This window comes from Rhinolophus ferrumequinum, assembly GCF_004115265.2.
Source record: "Rhinolophus ferrumequinum isolate MPI-CBG mRhiFer1 chromosome 15 unlocalized genomic scaffold, mRhiFer1_v1.p scaffold_54_arrow_ctg1_1, whole genome shotgun sequence".
NCBI classification, from domain to species: domain Eukaryota; kingdom Metazoa; phylum Chordata; class Mammalia; order Chiroptera; family Rhinolophidae; genus Rhinolophus; species Rhinolophus ferrumequinum.
The window spans coordinates 9,288,898-9,309,511 of record NW_022680357.1 but is presented as its reverse complement, the minus strand read 5'-3'; positions in this window follow the sequence as shown (position 1 = coordinate 9,309,511).

The following is a 20,614-nucleotide window of genomic DNA, read 5'->3' as shown; positions in this document are numbered from 1 at the left end:
GAACGCCTCTTTAATAAATGGTGCTAGGAAAAGTGGAAAGCTAGACTGCTATATGTCACCATATACCAAAATTAACTCAAAATGGATCAAAGACCTAACCATAAAACCTGAAAAAATAAATTGCATAGACAAAAGCATAGGTTCTAAACTTATGGACTTTGGGTTCAGAGCGGATTTTATGAATTTGACCTCAAAAGCAAGGGAAGTAAAGCAAAAATAAATGAATGGGACTATATCAAACTACAAAGCTTCTGCACAGCAAAAGAAACTATCAACAAAACACAGAGGCAACCAACCAAATGGGAAAAGATATTTGCAAACAACACCTCCGATAAGGGGCTAATATCCAAAATATATAAAGAACTCATACAACTCAACAACAAAAAAAACAAACAGGTGGCCGGTTAGCTTAGTTGGTTAGAGCATGGTGCTAATAACACCAAGGTAGCCTGTTCCATTCCCACATGGGCCACTGTGAGCTGCGCCCTCCTTCAAAAACAAAACAAAACAATCCAATTAAAAAATGAGCGGAAGAACAGACACTTCTCCCAAGAAGACATACAAACGGTCAACAAATATATGAAAATATGCTCAGCTTCACTAGCTGTTAGGGAAATGCAAATCAAAACCACAATGAGATACCACCTCATACCGGTTAGAATGGCTATCATCAACAAGACAAGTAATAGCAAGTGTCGGAAAGGCTGTGGAGGAAAGGAACCCTCAGATACTGCCCGTGCGAATGTAAATTGGTACAGCCACTATGGAAAACAATATGGAGGTTCTTCAAAAAATTAAGACTAGAATTACCATACAACCCAGCAATCCCTCTCCTAGGTAACTACCTATAAAATCTGAAAACATTTATTCGTTCAGATATATCTATCCCTGTGTTCACTGCAGCATTATTCACAGTGGCCAAGACATGGAAACAACCAAAGTGTCCTTTGATAGACGACTGGATAAAGAAGAAGTGATATATATATATACCACGGAATATTACTCAGCCACAAGAAAAGATGACATACTGCCATTTGCGACAACATGGATAGATCTTAAGATTATAATGCTAAGCAAAATAAGTCAGACAGAAAAAGTCAAGAACTATGACTTCACTCATATGTGGGATATAAAACTGAAAGCAACAAATGAACAAGACAAACAAAACCTCATAGACACAGACCTCAGTTTAGTGGTTACCAGAGGGTAAGGGGGAGGGGCCCTCTTAGGTAAGAAGAGGGTAAAGGGGTGGAATACATGGTGATAGGAGAACACACATGGGTGGTGAACACACAATGCAATATACAGACGATGTATTAGAGAAATGTACTCTTGAAACCTATATAATTTACTAACCAATGTCACTCCAATAAATTTAATAAAATGTTGTTCTAAAAAAGATTCAGAAAACCAAGCATGTTGTTACCGACTGCCCACCTCCCAGCACCGCCAGTGCTGCTGCTGGCTTCTCACATCACCATGGGAAGCGTGCCACCCCTAGTCCTTGCCATGCAACAAATTTTGTGGCGTTCAAGAATTTGAAATGACATTGCTACTTTGCAAACAGGTGACCCTAATTTTGAACGCAGTTCCAAGGAGACTTTGAAGAGAGAATGCAGAATGACTTTGCTTGCCACAGGGTGAGTCGCCAGGGGGAAAAGTCAGTGTTGTCAGTCCATGGGGCTTAAATTTCTATTTTCTGATGCCTTGGGCAGTCCTGCTCATGGAAGAAGAAAAGATGCCCCAAAGGAAACTGTCACCTTGTAGCCTTTATAATAAATGCCTCGGTTTACATTCTCAACAAAGGTCTGTAAAAACATATACTAGAGTCCTATTTTATTTTATGTCCCTGATCAGGCAGAGCATTTTAGGTTATACAATGGAGATTAGGAATAAATTCTTGACTGATAACATGGTGCTTTTAGGAAATATAGGTGCTCTGAGGCTCAGAGAAGTTAACGAAGCAGCCTAAGACACACGAGAGCCAGGTTGTAAACTCAAGTCTGACCACAAAGCCCCCACTCCATAACTCTCCCTTCCTGTGATTGGGCAACTGAAGTTTTAAACTTAATGAAGGACTGTTACCTCTTCATTTATGTCCTTGAGATGCTCCCACACCAAACTCGGCACTCCACTCTTCCAAACTGCTTGCATTTCTCTATATATTAGTGTCCTAGAGCTGACATAACAAAGTACCACAAACAGGATGGTTTAAACAACAGGATGGAGAAATGTGTTGTCTCACGGTTCTAGAGGCCAGAAGTCCAAGATCAAGGTGTCAGCAGGGTTGGTTCCTTTACCAGGCTTCCAAGGTAAAGGCCTCTTTGGGGCCCCAGTTCAAGAGAGCCCTCTGGAAAGACCTCCCGGGAAGGAGGCCCAGCTGGCAGCAAAGGGAGAGCCCTGAGGACACCCAAACGACATTGACTCTTGGAGAGTCAACTTCCAAGGCTCCAGAATCTCTTGGGTTGATGGGGTGGCTTGAAATGGCTGGCACCTGAGAAGTAACCTCATGGCTCTCAGGGACAAAGGCAATGAGTCTGCTCTCTCTAACTCATTCACCACACACACACACACACTCATTTCCACTGCCCATGCTCTGCCAGCAATTCTCAAACAAGGTATGGTATGTTGCAAGCAGTTGTGAGCTGTATTACCAAGTAATCTATTGCTAATGACAAAGTGCCAAATGTTACAAACATATGTACAAGTAGATGCAAGATCATTCCTAGGAAGCGTCAGTTTCACTCACTGCATTCTGCTTAGGAGACAAAAGGAGGGAATTTACAGCAAGAACATAGATGTGTCCACACATGATGGAATAGAAAGCCTGGGACAGCCTCTTTCTACCCCATGTCCTATGAGGTCCATATAGAACCATCAGGCTTTCTCCTCTGTAACACACATAGATACACACACCAAGGATAGGTCCTGGACGTACACGTGGCCAATTGAGATCAGGAAAAATTCCCAATCTCACCTATGATCCAGAAATGCAAGTTAGAAAAAGGAGGCAGCATTATTCATCCATCCAACTGATAAAACATGTTGCATTTGATCCTAAAAGGCATTGGCCAGGGTTGGAGCGTGGAAAGAGGCGTTCCACAAACATGGTGGAGAAGAGTTTAATTGACACAACCATTTGGGGGGCTTTGCAGGATATGGATGCCATTGCCTTCCTGACCTCAATTCCTCTGACTCTCCCCCTCCTCGCTCTGCCCTGAAATCGCCTTGAACTCACCAGGCATGTCCGTGCCTCAGGACCTTTGCACTTGCTGTGCCCGTTCATAGAATGCTCTTCTGTATGGCTTATTCCTTTCAAGTCTTTAGTCACATGTGTTCCTAGACACATGTTAATTCCCACATACATACACACAATGTCCCACTCTCGCTCTGTCCCTCTTCCCTGCCTTCTCTTTTTCCATAGCACCCACAAATCACTGAATATACATTTATTGTACATATTTCTTTGTTTACCGTCTACCTCCCCCAAAACACACCCCCATAGAATGTCAGCCCCAAGAGGGTATGGAGTTTGTGATTTAATGGTTCCCTGCTGCGTTGCCAAAGCCTGGAATGGGCCTGGCCCAGATGGGCAATACTTATTTGTTCAAAGGAATTAAGATTTTAAGGGCAGTTAACCGATTCTGCTTTTAAGAAACCATCTGTATTCATTTTCTACCACCATGTAATGAATTATCAATGTAAAAAACTCCGACTCATGAGCTCACAGTTCTGTAGATCAGCATTTCAGCTAGTGTGGAGTCCTAGCTCAGACCAAAATCACACTATCGGCCTCTGTTCTTCTCTGGAGCTCAGGATCTTCTTTCACGCTTGTTCCTGGTCCTGGCAGAATGCAGTTCCTTGCAGTTCAGGACCGAAGTCCCTGCTGGCTTACTGGTTGTCAGTCGAGAGGCCACTTGAATTCCTTTTCGCATAGACTCTATATTCAAGCCAACAGCAGCATGTTGTACCTTCTCGTACTTCCAATCTTTCTGGCTGACTCCTGCAATGGGAATAGGCCCACCTGGATAACCTTCATATCCGAGGCTTGGGACTATAATTACATCGTGCCTTCCTGGAAACACCTAGTATAGAAGAACCCAAGGACTGGAATCTTGAGGGCATCTTAGCATTCTGCCCACCACAAGATCCTAGACAAACACTCTGCAATGGGCAGTAGGAGACAGACATAGGCATGGATGTTGCAGAACTCTTTATCCCAGGAAAACATGGGAATAACCTACACAACCATCAGGTGAAACTAGTGAAATAAGCTATGACACAGCCATGCTATGGGGCCCTTCGCAGTCACGAAAAAGAGTGAGACAGAACCCAGGGCACAGTTTTACCCATGACATTTACACAACGGGCTGTGTCCTTCTGAGGATAAGAGCACCAACCCTGGAGAAAGGCTGCCCGAGCTACAGTCTCTGCTTCCTCACTTCCTAGCTGTGCAAGCTTGGCAATTTTGAAAACCTTTCTGTGCCTTTGTTTGCTCATCTGTAAGATGAAGATGATGATAATATCATTACCCCACAGGAATTGTGTGGGGTAATTAATACACATAAAGTGTTCAGCACTGTGTGGGAATGCAGTACACGCTGAATACAGAGCAGCTAGTGTTATTATATTGTTATTATTACTGTTATTTCAGATGTGCCAATAGAGTCTCTTTATTCTGCCTGATAGATGCCAATGTGCCAAGACTTAGTATTTCTGTGCATCCAAATATGACACTTGTTACTCTGCTGTAGATAGAGATATGGGTTGTTTTCACTCTGTTATTTATAGCAATCAGGCAACTGTCATTGTTGGTTACAAATACAGCAATCAGGCACCTTATTCTGTTATTTTTAGGCAAAGATTTCTGGATATTCTGTATGTAGTTTGAAGAGGTGTGTGCTCACTCCTTGCAATCCATACAGACTGGCATATTTTGCTTGATGACATACGCTTGGCTCATACACAGAAGAGATTGGAAAAGACCAAGGCACAACTAGGGGGATAACAGGTTTCCTTGGACACAAGTCTTTTGGGTTTTAAACTAGTCCCAGGCAACATGGGCAAGTTGGTCACCCCAGACACAACCCCAGCCAATGCACTGCAAACACCGCTCATTGGTACCCCACATGCATACCCAATTAAAAGTCAGGGGTCTGGGTTCAAATCCAGGCTCCACCACTTACTGGGCATACCACTTTGGCAAGACATTTAAGTCTCTGCACTTCCATTTGCTCCATTGTAAAGTGGGGCTAATAACGGAACCAACCTCAATGGTTGTGAGGATTAAATGAGTTAAATAGAAAGTGCTTAGAATCATGCTTGGCCCATCATAAGCATTCAATAAACCTTTGGAATTATTGTTATTATCATATCTGCCACCACCTCTATTATCTATTCGAATGTTTTTTTATATCTACACAATGGTAAAAAACTTAAATGCATTTATTGTAAAATGAAATTGTACATCACTACCCTAATTGGAAAGCCAGTACTGTCCCCTATAAAGAGAAGGTAATCATAAACATAAATACATAACTATTTCCTAAGCAGAGGCAGCTCAGACCCCATTTATGGGGGGCTGACCCTTTGGAAGCCCAGTTTTTCTGTACAAATGGAAACAAGCTCAGAGAGGGAGGGACAAGACAAGGTGATTTGTGACTGGTCTATGGACTACAATCCAGCTCTAAACATATCATATCGTTAGGGCCATTAAAAAAGCCATTAGAGGCAATAATTTTCCATGGCGTGGCCCTTCACAAAGCAGGTATTTAAAATGCCTCTGCTTTGTTCTCACCTAATTTGGTCCTTAAGAGGCGGGTTAGGGTTAGGGTTAAGGCAACTTTCTGCACCAGCTCTTGCCTTTTAGGACAAGTCATATCATTTCTCTGAGCCTCAGTGATACCATCTGCAAAATGGGTATCATAACAGCAGCCTCTCAGGGTTACTAAAGTTACTAAGATGGGATAAAGTAAACACACTCTGTGACCTTCAAGCCATTCAAAAAATATATATGCTCACCATCTGACCTTTTCAAATACCAAGAATTCCTTTGTGGAAGCATGTTATCACTTGGGTGGAAATGATCTCATTCCCTTAGCCTCAGTTGCCTGGAAGAACGACGAAGGATAAATAATCTGAAAGCTCTTTAGAAGGCCAAGAATGAAGGGATGTTATTTTTACCACTTGCAGGTAATTGTTGTTTTTTGGTTGTTTTTTTCCCTGTACTTGAAACGCTGGGCTCTCACTTAAAAATACTTCAAACATTGAGCTTGAATCACTGTATAAACTTCAAGTGAAAGGTTCATACTACAATCAGGGCAGCTGCTTTTTATCTCCTGATATTGAATAATATGTCCATTAATATGAATTCTCACGTTCCTTACTAACATTCCCCTACTAAAACTAAACCTGAACAACAAGCCCCAGGATAACTGAGAGCTGAACTTGACCTGAGTGGCCAGACGCAACACTGGGTAGGACCTAAATGGTGTGCAGTAAGCAAGACCAAACACAGCCTGGGGCCAACCCTCTGATCCACTGAGCTGGGAGCCCTCCCCCACCAGGCCACGTGGAGACAGCCGGAAATCAAAGGCCCTGCCTATATATTATAGGCAGGCATGACCTCCATATTAGTCAGGGTTCTCAAGAGAAAAACCAGTAAGATATAGATAGATAGATAGATAGCTATAGATATAGGTATAGACAAAGACATAAAGATTTATTATGAGGGATTGGTTCACATGTTTGTGGAAGATGAGAAGTCCCACAATCTGCCATCTGCAAGCTGAAGACCCAGGAAAGATGGTGGTGTAGTTCCTGTCCAAACCCAAAGGCCTGGGAACCCAGGGGACCAACGGAGTCTGAAAACCTCAGCGAAGGGCAGGAGGGTCTCATTTGGGCAGTAGCCACAGGTGCACAACTTGGTAAACTGAGTTTTTTTAAAAATCATTGAATTATACAGTTGCAATGGATGGATTATGCAATATGTAAAATATGCCTCAATAAAGTTATTTTTTAAAAAAAAGTTTTGGCACCAAGGGCCAAAATGAACACCTGGATTCATCTACACATACCACTTCGCCCTATCTGCTTATCTCTTTGTATGTTTTTTACTGAACTATTTGAAAATAACTTTCAGCATCATGACCTTTCATCCATATGTACTTCAGCATGTATTTCCTAAGGACAAATACATTTTCCAACATAGTCCATTGTGTAACAATACCACTGTCAGACCCAAGAGACTTAACAGTCATACAATAATACGATCTATATGCAGCCCATATCAAGGGTCATGTATTTCACTTAGTTGTCATGTCTCTTTAGTCTCCTTTAACCCAAAACGTCCCACTGCTTTAACTTTCGATGTCACTGAGGCTTTTTCAGAGACCAAGCTAGATGTCTTGTAGAAGGATCCCATCTTTTAAAGGGGCATAGCTCTTGAAAAAGGCTTTACCATTTCGATTTCCCTGTAATATAAAAGACTCTCCCTCACGCTTCTGCCTGCCATTATGAGATTTCTGTAAGCATTCTATGCATGGCTGATTTAATTCTGATTCTTCAGTTAAGAATGGATTTGAGGCTCCTATCTCTTCTCTACACATTTCCCATTTAACGTGGTTTCCAACTATAAGGCAAGCCCCACTAGTTTAGTCCAAAGTCAAGTTAAGGTCATCTGGCTGGCCACCGTCTACCCAAAGAAGAGAGAAAAATTTGCTTAGGTTTGGGGCTGGTGATACAGTTTTGATGCCTTCCTAAAATAACCTTCTCGCTGCCTTATTAAACTCCAGTGGATGTTTCATAACAGGTGACAGCTTTGCCCTTTAATTGTTGAGGGATTTTAATCGTGCACTGCTGTTTGCTGTTCAAAATGATTTACCTTGGTTTATAAACACTTGAATCATAGTTAGCTGTTAGAAAAGTAAATTGAAAAAAAAAAAAGTAAACTGATAAGGTGTGTGATTTGCGCGCGCGCACACACACACACACACACTCGTACCTTAAATTAAGGCAATCTCTCCAAACATCAGAAGGTTCATATCACCTTTACCATTTAGGGTGATATCTGTAATTGCTTAATAGTTTTCTTTTAACCAAATTGTTTTTCTTACCTAAATAAATAACTTTTCCAATAAGACCTTTTATCACTATCAATGAAAAACTGGCATTCTTTTCTATAATCAGCTGTAAAACTAAATTTAATAAAAACCTAGGTCCTGGAGCCTCCTGAAAGCTCTGAGCCTGAGGCCTGTTCTGTCTGAATGGAAGATCAGCGAGAGTTAGAGACTGGTGGTGCCACATTGAAACGTTTCGCTTTGACAGATCAGAGGAATGAGAGGAAATTGAAAGAGGATTGATTTTCACTATAGAATTCCAAGTTATTTAATGTCAGGTCTGGTGACCCTCTAGAATGATCTCTCATGACCACAGAATGGCACACACTCTATACTTTAAGAAACATTGGATTTAGGTTTCCCGTCTTGGATGTTTGGGTTTCTTTTTTTTTAATATTCTATTCAAAGATCAATTCCTATGTTAGATGGCATATCCTAGTGTTTGTTTGGAAAACTTGGTTATCACATTACGCTAGATGGATAGTGAGCTGGTAAAACCCTCAGCAAGAAATAAGGTTGAACTGTATTGAAACTACCATTTTTGGAGACTGAAAATGGTCTAACATTAGCAAAGTCACATAATCTAACCTAGTAACAGCCATCACCACGGTCAGCAGCGGTGTTTGCCATTTCCGGTACCTTCACAAACACTACCTCCCTTCGTCCCAATAGTAAACTTGGGCACAGGTTTCGTTCTGTCTTCCTTTTTTCTCATGTCCCTTTTACAGATGAGAAAATTCCTCAAAGCAGGAGCGGGGGGGGGGGGGGGGGGGGGGGCGGGGGTGTCCTAAGGCCAGGCAGGAGACCAGCGGGGGGCCCTGACGCTGAAATCAGTGAGGCTGATCCCAGACTTTCCTTTCTATCGCAGCCTCTGTTGTCTCCCTAAGTTATTGCTGTAACTATCATGTTAGACAAGGAATGGGCATGAAGGCAGTCGTGATGGTTTTCCTGGGGCTCGAAGCCCTTCGTTCTGGACTATTTCTCACAGTCAGAAATTGTGCCTGCTTTGCATCCACACTGCCTGGCATGAGTAAATATCTCAGAAATGGAGGGAGGGAAGGAGGGACAAAGTGACAGAGAGAGTAAAAGGGGGGGGCAACCTGAAACACAGAATTTCCCGCGTGACGTCCTTGGATATCTATGGGAGGGAAATACGGGTTTAGGATTCAGACAGATGAGTAGTCAGTTCACAGCACCTCTCTTGCCCAGGTGACTTGGGGAGCTACTTCACCTCTCTCAGCTGCAATTCTGTCATCCTTATAAAGCAAAAAATAACACCTATTCCAAGGGGTGTTGAGAGAATTTGAAGGGAAAGTGAGTGCAGGATGGGTGTCTTGTTGCCTCCGTCATTGCTGTCCTTGCTGGACTTACCTCCTTCTTTTTGTTCTTGAAACTAATAACACATCAGTATATTTATCCTTTGAGCAACCCTCCCAATAGAAGGGCATTTGACGCCAGATTTGTCCACAAAGAGGAGATGAGCAAGAGCCACAGAGACGGTGCAGAGGCCACCTGCACCAGGTGTGTCTTAGGCTCTAGTCTGGACAATGTTTCTCAGAAAAAACTTAAGCCACAGGCATGTTCCTTTGGGCCTGAGAGGAGAAAGCCGCCCTACACAACTCTGTCTTGGTATAACCTCCTTCCAGGCAGTGAGCCCAGAACGGCGGGAGCTTGATAAATGTTTGCAGAGCTGAGCCATTGATTCTAGCAAGGAGGAAGCATTACACATCCCCATCTTGAAGCTCCTGCAGAGCTGTCAGGGAGAAAAGGTTGCAGGCTTGTTCAGCCCAGAAGACAGGATGAGGACCCATTGCCTGGAGTTTAGAGAGAAGCAACTTCCACTCTATATAAGAAAGTACTTTCTAATAACAGGGGTTTCCAGAAATCCAGTCTACTGCCTTTTATGGCAGAATGAGTCAGAGTCAAGCAAGACTCCCTGATCATCTAATTGGATGTTCCCTGGATTGCAAATCAGATGAGAACAGCTCTTCAAAGACCTCATACCAAAAAACGATGCAAAATACCTTAATTTTTATATTGGTTGCATGTCATAATGGCAATATTTTTAATATATCGTGTTAAACAAATATATATTATAAAAATCCTTCTCACCTTAGCAAAGCCTAACCTATGGAAAGAAGAATAGGAGTCAACTCAGGTTCCTAAAAATAAAAGTGCGTGCTGGGTTACAAACAATACATTCAAAGTGTTAAAACACTGAAATGTGACAGTTTTGAATGTTTGCTTTTCTCTCCATGTTTTATAGAGATGAACACAATGAAAATCTCAGAGAAACCATTCAAATAAGAAGAGAAATAAAGTCCATAAGGTTTTGGAAAAATGAAAAGGAAGGTTAAAAAAGTATGTTGATCTGTTTTATCTGGGGGGGGGGACTAAAAACCAAAAATGAATAAATATTGAGAAGAGAAAAAAATTGAATGAATAATAACAAATCTCTTATGGGTTCTGTTCTCTGGGGAGCCCTGACTAATACATCTTGTCCCAGGCCTCCTCCTGGGGAGCCCAGCCTGAGACAGCTGGCCAGCTGTGACTTTAGAGAGGCATCTCTACTTCAGGGCCAAGCACTGTGAAGCCTTTCTCCAGGGGATCTTGTCCATATTGAAACAGATGGGCAGCTGTGGAGCAGTAAAAGGAGAAATACCGTTAAAGCCAGGTGACTGTTCCCATCCTGGCATTGCCTCTTCCCACCTGTGGAAGGTTGGGCACTGGCTTCGTGCTGCCCAGCGTCCGTGTCCTTCTCCATAACATGAAAGGAGGAACTTCTTTCTCACCAGGCTAGAGTGAGGCTCAAAAAAATACGTCTTTGTATGTGAAAGGACTTTGGAAATGATGAAGCAGGCGCAGCGTTATTTTATAACTGAGCATCCCCTTGACTTAGGAGAACAGCAGTCTTTGGGGTCGAACTCACATTGACTCAGAGCTACTGCCTCTCATCTGCTCTTGGTCAAGTAACACGACCACTTTGAGACTTGTCTCCTCCTCGGCCAGGTGGGGAAATTGAGGCACAGAGAGGCAAAAGTGCTTGTCCAAGGTCACACAGCAGAGGTGATTAGCACGCTGGCCACAGTCTGGTCCAGAGTGTGTGCTCTAACCATTGTGGCCCAGTGTCACAGTCCTACCAGCAAGATCTCCTCCTTCTCTTTAATTTTTCACATTGCATTTAGCATGAGGAAGAGAAAAAGGTACTTGTTAGAACTGGCTATGAGCAGATGTCAAAATATTTTCTGCGGCACCAGAAAGGAAAGGAAAGGAAAATCACAAGGTCTGGAATGTTCAGTGTTTGCCTTTGTGGTGACCACATAACGGGAGTTTTGGCATCTCGCCCAAAATGGTCTGTGTGCTGGAGGCTGTGGGGACGAGCTGGTAAAAGCAGTTTATGGTAGTACCGGACTCAGGGTTGCTACAAGGTTTACACGAGGGAATATATGCAAAGAGTTCAGAACTATGTCTGATACCTAGAGAGGTCCACATAGGCCTTTGCTATTTGGTGTCCTCAAGAGCTGTTCCCAAGGAATAGTCTGAATTCACAGCAATATCTGACTCACTACCGTGTTTCCCCGAAAATAAGACCTAACCGCAAAATAAGCCCTAGCATGATTTGTCAGGATGACATCCCTGAACATAAGCCCTAATGTGTCTTTTGGAGCAAAAATTAATATAAGACTCGGACTTATTTTTGGGGAAACACGGTAGCTTTTCTCTCAGCACCTTTGCCTCTCTGTGCCTCAGTTTCCCCACCTGGCCGAGGAGGAGACAAGTCTCAAAGTGGTCGTGTTACTTGACCAAGAGCAGATGAGAGGCAGTAGCTCTGAGTCAATGTGAGTTCGACCCCAAAGACTGCCGTTCTCCTAAGTCAAGGGGACGCTCAGTTATAAAATAGCGCTGCGCCTGCTTCATCATTTCCAAAGTCCTTTCACATACAAAGACGTTGTATTTTTTGAGTCTCACTCTAGCCTGGTGAGAAAGAAGTTCCCCCTTTCATGTTATGGAGAAGGACACGGACGCTGGGCAGCACGAAGCCAGTGCCCAACCTTCCACAGGTGGGAAGAGGCAATGCCAGGATGGGAACAGTCACCTGGTTTAACGGTATTTCTCCTTCTACTGCTCTACAGCTGCCCATCTGTTTCAATATGGACAAGATCCCCTGGAGAAAGGCTTCACAGTGCTTGGCCCTGAAGTAGAGATGCCTCTCTAAAGTCACAGCTGGTCAGCTGTCTCAGGCTGGGCTCCCCAGGAGCAGGCCTGGGACAAGATGTATTAGTCAGGGCTCCCCAGAGAACAGAACCCATAAGAGATTTGTTATTATTTATTTATTTGTCCTTCCTTCCTTCCTTCCTTCCTTCCTTCCTTCCTTCCTTCCTTTCTTCTTTCCTTCTTTCTTTCATTATAAGCTCAATAGCTTAAGTTCACGCAATTACAGAGACTGAAGTCCCACATCTGCCACCTACAAGCTGGAGATTCAAGAAAGCCAGCGGTGTTGTTTGAAGGCCTGGGAACCAAAGAGCTGACGGTGCAGCTTCCAGTCCTGGTCTGAAGGGGTAAGAGCCAGGAGCACTGAGGGCAGGAGCAGAGCAATGTTCCAGCTCAGTAGTCAGGCCCAGTCACATTGACACCCAAAATGAACCATCACACAGGACTCTAGCGCAAGTCTTTTCATTAGGAGGGCATCCCAGATGTATCAGCAGGAAGAGTAGGAAAGTCAGACAGGGAAGGAAGGGCAGGCAATCAAGGATGCATTATCACGCAAGATGCCCTGTGTGCAAACTGGAGCTCAGTACAACTGGGGATCTCTGGGCAGACGGTGCAGAACACCCCTCAGACTTCTCCATCAAAGAGGTGATGAATCTGCAGTATTTTCTACCAACTCCCAGCCTTTGTTGGCTGAGGGTCTGCTTCCAGGGGTGTTCGCTTCCTGACACATCTAGCCCTCGCTGTGCACAGGCAGCTCCTGCTGTCAGCCCAAAGGGCCCTCAGGAAAATGAACCAGCACACAAATCACACTGACCAGCTTAAAACTGGCTCTTCTCCCTTAAAGCATATTGGTGATTTATGAGTTATTTTACAGAAACAGCACTGGGCGTGTGCCAACCCTGTCTTTAAGATAACCCCAAAACTAAGAATCTTCAGCCTGTGGAACTCAAGTAACAGAAATGCGGCCACCAGAGACCTTTACGAAGTGAGAGGTCCTTTCAATAAGGACAATCGGTGCCTAGACCAAATATGGACAAATATAGAACTGACCAATTAAACCCTGTCAGTTTGGAATTCCTTTCTGCTTTCTCTGGCCCCTTGACACAATACCGTAACTGGCCAAGTCCCAAAAGTCTCCAATCAAAACTTGCCCTACCAGCATTCCCTCATACCACCCTGTTCTTCCTAACCCATAAAACTTGGCCAGACCCCAGATTCAGGAGACAGCTTTGAGTGGTACCTCCTATCTTCCTAATCTGGGCTCTCCTGCAAGTCAACTCAGCATTAAATAAATATAGCTCTTTCTTTTCTCAAAGGCCAGTGTCACAGTTTTGGCTCCTACATGCATCAGGCAGTGGGCTCTTGCTCAGTCACAACAGAAGCACAAAAAGAGGGAGGCACATGGAGATAGACGCTGAGGGATCCGCAGAGTGCCAACATCTCCTGCCATAACAGAGCTAGGACACTGAGTGGTCAACTGGTCTACCTCTTCATAGTACAGAGGAGACCACGGAGCTCTCATGTTGGACTCATCACTGATTTGGGCAATGTCAGCTCTGATTCCAAAACCACATTTGCTTGATAGATACCACTGCCTGTAAGACTCACAGTGGGTATAATAACAGCTTTTCCAGGCTTTAAAAGAATAAAAGAAAAACGATATTAAATGCACACAATAGGAATTCTAATTTCAGATATTTTAAGAGGTTTAAAAGAAAGTATCTCAAACTCTAAATGCTATGGCTTTGTCTTGCTGTCCCCATAAGAACACTTGTCCCCTTCCGACCCTCTGTCCCAATGTGGGCTAAGAAAATGGAGTTATTTTGTTTGAAAAATCTATTCTGGCTCTGAAATTCTGTGATTTGCTATTTCCTTGCCACATCTTTGTCATGACAACACAATGCACATTTGCATTTCAAAATTACCTCTGCTCCTCCACACCTTAAAACAAGAGTGAGGATCCCACCTTCACAACAGTCGCCCTTTGGGGTCCAGGTACCCTCCTGCAGGCAACCAAAGGAGCCTGTTCACCGTGCCTGTTCACTGTGTCAGTTATCTCTAAAATGCACATTCATTCATTAGATGCATTAGAGGCTGGCTAATTTAACAAAATTAGTTGCAAGGAGGAAATAGAAGAACTAACATTTAATTTACTGCTGCACCGAGACACTGCATTCTTGGCTTTATCATCTCATACAAGCCCCACCACCCCCTCCAGGAAGGAAAGGAACTAAATGTCAGCGAGATTATGTCACTTGCCCAAAGTCACATAGCTGACAAGCTGCAAATCTGAGATGATGTTGGTAAAATCAAAGGGAGAAGGAGGAGGAAAAGGGGGAAAAGGAAGCAGAGTTCCAACCCCAGAAGATCTACCCTCCCCCAGATGTTGGACCACCTGATGTTGCTAAGAAAAAAGGGCATGTACCCTCTGCTTTCCAATTCCTACACACAGAGACTGGATCACCCCAAGAAAAGAGGGAGAAACCTCCCTTTTCCTTTCCTCTATTCATTTCTTCCTCTCTTCAATATTCTCCAGTTTACATCAGCTAGCCAAACTCCCTGCTTGCGAGATTTATTTTGTTATCTGTTCTCCGGTTCATGTAATTTAGCGTGTCGTTTTTATCAGTCTTTTCCTTTCTCCTTCACTCTGAAAAAGTTTTAAAGAAGAGTAAATCTCCCCTCTTTATAATCCTACATGAATCTCTCCGCCTTTGTTTTCCCACTTTGGAATAATAAAATCGGTAACTGTACATTAAGCTGCATTAGCACAGCTGTCAGGCAAGCATGATATGTATAAGGCTAGTTGAGGAGGTTCCAGGCTGCTCCAGGCCCTGGTATCTGTGCACATCCCTGCAATAATTCCACCATTAATGATTCATTCTTTTGACTATTTAAAAGCCATCTGCAGGGGCCGGCCCGGTGGCTCAGGCGGTTAGAGCTCCGTGCTCCTAACTCCGAAGGCTGCCGGTTCGATTCCCACATGGGCCAGTGGGCTCTCAACCACAAGGATGCCAGTTCAACTCCTCGAGTCCCACAAGGGATGGTGGGCTGTGCCCCCTGCAACTAAGATTGAACACGGCACCTTGAGCTGAGCTGCCGCTGAGCTCCCGGATGGCTCAGTTGGATGGAGTACATCCTCTCAACCACAAGGTTGCCGGTTCGACTCCCGCAAGGGATGGTGGGCTGTGCCCCCCGCAACTAGAAATGGCAACTGGACCTGGAGCTGAGCTGCGCCCTCCACAACTAAGATTGAAAGGACAGCAACTTGACTTGGAAAAAGAAAAAGGCCTGGAAATACACACTGTTCCCCAATAAAGTCCTGTTCCCCTTCCCCAATAAAATCTTTAAAAAAAAAAAAAGCCATCTGTAAAATCAGACGTATCTGGGAGAAGTGACAGATAACCAATATCCAGTGGTCTTTAACCTTCTTATGGTTTGAGAATGTTGGTGGGGGAGGAAGGAAGGTATGGATCCTCTTCCTAGAAAAATTCAGACAAATGCAAAATCCTACAGAACACTTGCACCCCAGAGGGAGAACCCCTGCTTGAAACTGTTATCTGCTGACACCTCAAGAAGCTGATGGGATTATCTCACTGTGGCAAGAATGAAGGCTCTGTAGAGAAAAATTCTGATAAGTTTAAGGAGTTAGGGAGATGGAAGGGAACCAGAGCTTAAGGAGCAAGGAAGGCAAGAAGATGGGAAAGAGGAACTTAGTTTGTTGAAAGACATTCCTGGAATAAGCAGGAAGAAGCAGTTACCAGAATGTGGAGACAAAGTTGCAAGGAGAGGGCTGTCAGGCAGGAGTTTGACCTTCAACTAGACATTCAGTTGGCTCTGATGGACCTGCAAGGAGGAAAGAAGGGAATAAATGTCTACCTCATTCCCCCCTCCTCCTAATGTTATTATTTCCATTTTAAAGATGAGCAAGATGAGGCTCAGAGAGATGAAGTCACCTGTCTAAGGCCACACAGCTGGAAAATGGAAGAGCCAAGTTGGAACCCAGCTCTCCTTTCAGCAAGGCCACCGCCTGGATCCTTGACTATCTCTCAGGCCAGCCAAAAGGAGGTTGGGATGAATCTGTCCCAAGAAACCTGGATAGCTCTGGTTTGTTGTGATCCAGCCAAGGCCATTTTGCTAAATTTAGCTAACAGTGCCTTAAAATACTGGAGCATTGTGCTACCAAAGGGACTACAGGAGAACTAGATCTTGCAAATGGGATTGACCAATGGGGTAATACGCATTTGGTTTCCATTGGTGTGATTATCGTCAATCGCTAAGCAGAGACAGTCCCTGGCAAGTCTGTCAAAGGAGCATAGCAGAATCTACTGAGCCTTTACCAATTGTCCCAGTCTCCCAGGATTGGAGGACGGGAACAAGCCCACCCAGGAGTCTGGCAAGGGACAAGAAGGCAACATCGGTAGCAGGGAAACACACACATACGCACACACACACACCGTCTTCATAACCCAGGATAGGGCACCAACCCAGCCATCAAGCTGCAGAGTAGACACCTCAGGCAGGCAAGCTCCTCAGACCTTGAGTGCCCGGAAGGGGCTGCCATGGGCATCCAGGGGCATCAGCCTCTCCCCACACAGCCTCCACCTCCCTGAGGATACCTTGTCAGGCGCAAGAGAAAAGGCTTCAGAGGGGCAGCTTTCCTCCACTCCCAGTCCCCACTGCCCATTCCTGCCCACCTCTGCCCTCCCGCCATTCCGGGGGCCTGGCTGGTGGGGAGGACTTACCGGCCACACTCAGAAGGCTGTGGCTGGGATCCACACTGGGATCCACAGCCACAGTAACCCTCCACAGAGACTATGCACTTGATCTTAGCCAAAAGGCCGAGAAGCGATCCACAGAGACTATGGATGTGGCATTGGAGACAAGAGGCCGCCGAGCCAAGATGTCCAAACTTCCTTGGGCTCTGCCTGGTGACTCCTGAGATCTCCTTCCTTGCTACCCCTGCCTCTCTCACGATCTGGAGAATGGGGCCACGGCTTAGAATCCTACAAAGAGCTGCAGGTGAAAAATTTATGTGCGGAGTTCAGCAGCACCCCTGCCGTGTCCCAGTTAATCTGTGGAAGGCAGGACTTATCAGACCTCTTCCACCACACCTGCCTGGCCTGCTGCCCCTCCTCCTCCTCCACTCCCTTCTGTGTTCTGTTGGGACCCCACAGGTGAGGAATGAGCTGTTGGTCCCATACAGCCATTTCTCAGGTGTGTTCTTGAAGGTCTGGCTTCTCTTTGGGGACGATGCTATGGCATGAAAATAGATGCCTACAGCCTAGGGAAAGTGATAGAGAAAGTCTACAGGTCTGAATCCATCCAGAAATCACCACCTATGTCTATCCATCCAAACACGTTGGGGAAAGGGGATCTAGGAAAATAGTGCAAACAATTGTTTGGTCTGCCCTTTGACAGTCCTAATAGCAGCCTCCACAGCATCTGTCCAAAAGGGCCACCCCATCCCAGGTGTGTGACATCACAGGAAGGCAGCCTATGACAGGTGGGGGAAGAAGAAAAGCAGCTGTCAGATCAAGAGAATATATCTCCATCCCCCATAATCTTAGGACTGTGTGAAACCAAAGGCACATGATAAGTATCACTAGGCCCATTTTACAGATGTGAAAACTGACACCAAGAAGTGAGGTGGCTGTCCCAGGTCATGTAGCTCATTACTGGATTTAAACTCAGGTCTACCCAACTCCAAAATGACAACACTGGCCTCCAGCCAGCTGAGGGCCGCCCACTGACTTCCCTTCAAAGCCTGTACTCAGCAGTGCTGTAGAGGCCTAGGGATTTATCCCAAAGCTGGGAGTCATGCAGCTGATTTCCATTAGGACTAACAGAGGAAAGAAATACCCATTTTTCTCATAATTAGAAGAGAATTCACCCTTCACAGCCAATGAGTCTAATATCTCAGCTTATGTAACCAAAGAAAGACAAAAGCAAACGAATATAATTAGGGAAGAGATGAAACAATTTGGATTACTGACCGCAGAACGGATGCGGCACAGGTAGAATACAATTCCAGATGGAAATAGTTTTGTGCCGCCTGTCAGGGCAGGTTTCAAATCACCATCGTCACCAAAGCCTCACTTGTAGGAAGAACTGTGACGCACCAACTCTGCCCATCACAACCCATGGAAACAGGCTATTATTATGCCCATTTCAGAGATGAAGAACTGAGGTTGGGAGAAACAATGTGCTTTGCCAACCATCCCAAAATGCATTCCATCATTCAGCACGTATTCAACAGGTACCTACTTACTGCATGCCAGACACAATACCACAGTTCCTCAGCAAAGCAGAAATGATCCAGGATCCAAACCTGCACCTGTCTCACACCAAAGCACTCTCCTTCAGAGTAGCAACTCCATCGATATTTGTTAAATGAATGAATTCCTTCAAAGGTTTTATTCCACGGCTATTTCTTTGTTGCCAGCAAGAGTTCTGGCTGAGAGGAACCAGGACGAAACATTACAAGCAGCTCGGGGCTCAAAGCATCCATCAGCTCTCATGCCCCAGAGACTGGCTGCTTCTGAGACAGCCAGGTCCTGGTTCTGGTCGCACATCCCCTGTGAGCAGCGCCACAGCGGCCTGCATTAGACAACAAATGAAAAGCATTAGCCAATAAAGTATTGATCTTTTTTATTTGTTTTAAGAAGCAAAAATGCAGGTGTTGCAGCGATCAACAGCCATGGACAGGGAATGAAAAGAGACCACAGTGAAAACCCAGCCCTTCTGGATCCCCGAATACATCCCCCAGCCCTGCCAACCCTCTGCTTTCCTCTCTGCAGCTGAGGTCCTGGGGACAGGAAGGTGGAGCAAGTAGGCTGAAAGGGAAGTAGTCGTGGTGTGTGTGTGTGTTGGGGGGAGGGGGTAATGTGCTTCCTGGAGACTTTAAACAGCTCTGGAGCCAAGTTCCACCTCTATTTCATAGATGACAAAACACATATGAGAAGGGGCAGGCCCGTGGCCCATATTCACACAGCCGCCAAATGACAAAACTGGGACTTAAGTTTGTGTAACTATATAACCTGTTTATGCTGTACTAACAGCAAACCCTGGAGCTTAAAAAGAATGTCTTGCACCCTGACTTTTTTTCTTTTTTTTTTTGCTTTTTAAAACTTTATTCTAACAGGACTATGCTTACAAAAACACACTCATACTGGTTAAGAGAATGCAATTTAAGTTTAACTTGTTCCACACAATCCGGACCAAAATCTTGGTATATGGCTTAAGCATTAAAAAAAGAAAAAAAAAAAAAAAGAAAAAAAAAAGGATTTGCAATCTGGTTTACTTTTCATCAATTACAAATGTATATAAAAGATCCTCCACCACATGCTGCTAAAACAGGTAGCAAGAACCTTGAAAGATTAAATTTGGGGTTAACTCTGAAAAATAACACATATTGCACTGTAAAGTTATAAAATTGGTGCAACAAAACATTGTTGCAGTGTTTCAGTGCCAGTTTACAAAGTTCAATAACTAGTAGGTGTTGAAAAAAGTGGGGCGAGCCTGTGTACACATGTGAAACTGTCAAAGCGATCTGACTTAGTCCACACTGCGTGTACATGGCAAATGTACGCAGACCAGGATTCAGATCATTTGTTCAGTTCATCTGCTGAGGTCAACAAGGAAACTCCACACACTAGCTATTTTTCTAATTGATACAAGAAAGAAAATTATGTTTCTTCCCCAGCTTTTCAGTCCAGAACTGGTTTTAATATTATTCTACAGGCAAGGTTCATGGGTAACATGTGACTGAGAGCTGCTTGGGTTTAAATACGTATTAGCACTCATATGCAAACAGTCTGCAAAGCTAGAGACCAAATGACTTTAGAAGTGACTCTAAAAAATAAAATGGCCCTTCTTGGAAGACTAGAGCAAAAACATCCAGCCATAGTTATAAAAAGCTTTATTGAAAAAATGTTGCCCCTTGTGAATTATACTTCAATTAATAAAAAAGAAAAAGTAGCCCTAAAGAAGCAGCTCTGAAAAGGGGGGGAAATACAACTTAAAATATCTTGAAAAACAATGTAAATATAGGTTCAAAAGATAGTTAAGAGACACATTTTGATAAGACTACCTAGGATTAGGCTTATATTGTATTCTAGTATTTCAAGTTTATCTCTAGTTACTAAACTAACAATTTACAACTAACACGTTCACTTTTCATTCCTTTATCAAAAGGGAAAATTCCAGCTTCAATTCTATCCAGTGGAGGGGAAACTGAGAAAACCAAAAAGATTCCAACAGTTCCATGTAAATATCACATTTTTCAA